This window comes from Aethalodelphis obliquidens, unplaced genomic scaffold (genome assembly GCF_003676395.1).
Source record: "Aethalodelphis obliquidens isolate GAN/ISIS:26980383/991018 unplaced genomic scaffold, ASM367639v1 scaffold74, whole genome shotgun sequence".
Lineage (NCBI taxonomy): Eukaryota > Metazoa > Chordata > Mammalia > Artiodactyla > Delphinidae > Aethalodelphis > Aethalodelphis obliquidens.
The window spans coordinates 1,913,203-1,917,420 of NW_020838018.1; the positions used below are offsets into that span (position 1 = coordinate 1,913,203).

The following is a 4,218-nucleotide window of genomic DNA, read 5'->3' on the forward strand; positions in this document are numbered from 1 at the left end:
CCTGTTTTATTTTTTAATCTTCTGCATCGGCTGAAACTTCCAGAAAAATGTTAAATAATAGTGATAACAGGCAATTTTGTTTTGCTTCTAACTAAAATGAGAATGTCTTTGAAGTATGTTACCGGTTGCCGCTCAAAATTAGATTTTTAGATTTCTCAACTTTTTACTACTAGTAGATGTTAAATGGTATTAAATTTACTTTGGGGCATTAAGTGAAACATTTTAAATTAGAACCTTTTCATGTCAATGTATAACATTAACATCTTTCAACAGATTATATTTTAAATGCACAGTTCTACCATTAGATGGTGCTGTGCCCCCAATTTTTCTGATGCCCTAACATTATTGATTTGTTGTTAAAAGTTTAAACCTTTGAAATTAATATGATCCTCAAATGAGTGTCCTTTCAACTTTCTCCAAACTGACCCTAAATTAAGAATATTTTTTAAACCTTTCCCCCCCCTTTATTTGGTCAGTTTTATGGGAGGTATAATTTACACACAATCCAGTCTACAATCCAGTCCACAATCCAGAGTTCTAACAAATACATAGAGTCTTGTAACCACCCAACAGTTGATATTTAGAACATTTCCATTACCCTGATAAGTTCCCTCATACGTTTTTGTAGACAGCCCTCTTCCCTGACCAGCCCCTGGAAACCACTGATCTGCTTTTGTCAGTGGTTGCCTTTTCTGTAGTTTCACGCACGCAATGTGTGATCTGTTGTGTCTGGCCTCTTTTCTGTAGCATCGTGCTTTTAGGGTTCATCCATGTTGTCAAGTGATTCTGTAATTTGTTCCTTTATATTGGAGAATAGCATTTCATTGTACGGATATATGACAATTTATTTATCCATTCACCCTTTGATGAGCATTTGGGTTGTTTTTAGCTTTTGGATATTATGAATAAAACGGCTATAAACTTTCACGTACAAGTCTTTGTGTTGACATATACTTTCACCTTTCTCTAATGAATACATAGCAGAGGAATTGCTGAGTCAGATAATTCATATATGTTTAATTTGATAAGATGCTGCTTCCAAATGGTTTTTCCAAAGTGGCTGTACCATTTTACATTCCCCTCAGCAGTGCATGAGAGTTCCAGTCTCTCTCTCCACATCTGCACCAACACTTGGCATCATCAGTCTTTAAAATTCTGCTGGGTGTATAGTTATATTTCATTGTGGTTTTACTTCACATTTCCCTAATGTCTAAGGTTGTTGATCATCTTTTCATGGGCTTCTTGGCCATCTGATACTCTTAGGTGAACTGTCCAAATTGTTTGGGCCCTTTTAAAAAAGTGGGTTATCTCCTTATTATTGAATTGTAACAGTTTTTCATATATTCTGGGTAGAAATCTTTTATATATTTTGTAAATATTTTCTCATAGTCTATGGTTTGCCTTTTCATTTAGCTTAATGGTATCTTTTGAAGAGCAAACATTCTCAATTTTGAAGTCTATTTTACGAAGTTTTAAAATATATGGTTCATGCTTCAGGGGTCCAATTTAAGAAATCTTTGCCTAAACCCAGGAGACCAAGATTTTCTTCTAAAAGTTTCATAGTTTTAGCTTTTACATTTAGATCTATGAGTCATTTCAAATTAGTCTTTCTATATAGTGTGAAGTAGGGGTTGAGTTTAATTGTTTTGTTTTGTTTTTACACGGGGATAGCCAATTGTTGTAGCACCTTTTGTTGAAAAGATTATAGTTTTTCCATTGAATTGCCTTGGCACCTTTGCCAAAAATTAATTGACCTTGTATGAGTGGGTCCATTTCTGAACTATTTTTTTTTCTATTGATCTATATGTTTATTTCCCGTAGACCTTATTACCATGCTGTCTGGGTAATTGTTCATTTCTAGTACGTCTTAAAATCAAGAGTGTTGAGTCCTAAACCCTGCTCTTCTTTTTCAAAATTGGGTTGGCCATTCTAGGTCCTTCTCATTTTCACATACATTTTATAATTAGCTCAATTTCTACAAAAAAGGCTCCTGAGATTTTGCTTGGGATTGCACCAAATCTATCCATCAATTTGGGGAGACTTGACAGCATAACAATAGCAAGTCATGAGCATGATATATCTCTCCATTTATTTGAATTTTCTTTAATTTTTCTCAGATTTGTTTTATAGTTTGTGCATCTTTTAATTTAATAATAAACTTAAATAAATTTATATAAACACATATGAAATAAGTATTTCATATTCTTTGATATCATTGTAAATGGGATTTAAAATTTTTTAATTTTCCAATTTTTCATTGTATTTCTAGCATACAAAAATTTCCAATACATTGTACTTCTAGTATATATGAATACAATGGATTTTTGTATATTGACCTGGTATCCTACAACCTCATTACACTCATGTGTTAGTTTTAGCAGCTTTTTTGTAGATTCCTTAGATTTCTCTACACAGAGTCTCATGTCTTTGTGGACAAAGCTGGTTTTATTTCTTCCTTTCCAATCTATATGCCTTTTATTTAGTTTTCTCTCAAGGACCTCTGTGGTAGGCAGAATCATGGCATTAGAATGTCCACGTTCTAATCCTTAAATCTGTGAATGAATTAGCTGACATGACCTAGGGCAATTAAGTTTGTGGATGGAATTGAGGTTGCTAACCAGTGACTTCAAAAGATTATTCTGGATTATACAGGTGGACCCAGTGTAACCACAAGCGTCCTGATAAGGGAAGAAATTGGCAAGGAGGAGGTCAGAGTGATGGGGTGAGAGGGACTGGGCCACAGTTGCTGGCTTTGAAGATGGAGGAAGGGGTGGTGAGCTGAGGAATGTGGGCAGCTTCTAGAAGATGGAAAAGGCAAGGAAATGATTCTCCCCAAGAGTCTCCAGAAGGAGCCAGCCCTGCCCACACCTTGATTTCAGCCCAGTGAGATCTGTGTCAGACTTCTACTCTACAGAACTGTAAGATAATAAATATTAAAAGAATGAAATAATGCCATTTGCAGCAACATAGATGGACCTAGAGATTGTCATACTGAGTGAAGTAAGTCAGACAGAGAAAGAGAAATATCATATGATATGGCTTATATGTGGGATCTAAAAAGAAATGATAAAAATTAACTTATTTACAAAACAGAAACAGACTCACAGACTTAGAGAATGAACTTATGGTTACCAGCAGGGGGGAAGGGTCAGGGGAAGGGATAGTTAGGGAGTTTTGGATTGACATGTACACACTGCTGTATTTAGAGTGGATAACCAGGGACTTCCCTGGTGGTCCAATGATTAAGACTCTGCACTCTCAATGCAGGGGGCCTGGGTTCAATCCCCAGTCAGGGAACAGATCCCACATGCCACAACTAAAGATCCCATGTACCACAACTAAAGATCCCATGTACTGCAACTAAAGATCCAGCATGCTGTAACTAAGACTCAGCACAGGCAAATAAATAAATAAATAAATATTAAAAAATATAAAATAAAATGGATAACCAACAAGGAGGACCTACTGTATAGCACAGGGAACTCTGCTCAATATTATGTAATGACCTAAATGGGAAAATAATTTGAAAAAGAATAGATACATGTATATGTATAACTGAATCACTTTGCTGTACACCTGAAACTATCACAACATTGTTAATCAAATATACTCCAATATAAAATAAAAAGTTAAAAACTAAATGTGGGTAAGATTCCACTCTCCTAATGCAGGGTGCCCGTGTTCGATCCCTGTTCAGGGAACTAGATCCCTCATGCATCCCGCAACTAAGAGTCCGCATGCCTCAACTAAGATCTGGCGCAGCCAAAATAAATAAATAAAAAATAAATATATAAATAGTAAAAAATATATATGTGGTTTTAAGGCACTGAGTTTGCTGTAATTTGTTACCGCAGCCCCAGAAAATCGAACAACCTCCAATGTTGAAGAAAAGTGGCGAGAGTGGACAGAAGATGCTTTTTAAATGGAGTACATTGATTTTTAAATAATGCTCTTTACAATAACAATTGAAATCATGGCCATTTCCTGGACACCTGACATGAATTTGATCTGGAATAAGATGGATCTGGACCCATTTAACATTAATCCTGGTGATTGTTACTTGAGAACCGAAGGATGTTTTTAGGCAGGGGTCCCCAACCCCTGGCCACGGACCGGTACCGGAACCGGGCTGCACAGCAGGAGATAAGGGGTGGGTGAGTGAGCCAAGCTTCATCTGTATTTGCAGTCGCTCCCCATTGCTTGCATTACTGCCTGAGC

At 36.3% G+C, this 4,218-nt stretch overlaps 1 non-coding gene across 1 annotated transcript; it reads left to right on the forward strand.

Annotated features, from left to right (window-relative positions):
- Positions 1 to 3,224: 3,224 nt before the first annotated feature.
- Positions 3,225 to 3,297, forward strand: TRNAE-CUC (transfer RNA glutamic acid (anticodon CUC)). The gene has a single exon. It is a non-coding gene; the product is annotated as a tRNA-Glu (tRNA).
- Positions 3,298 to 4,218: the final 921 nt, after the last annotated feature.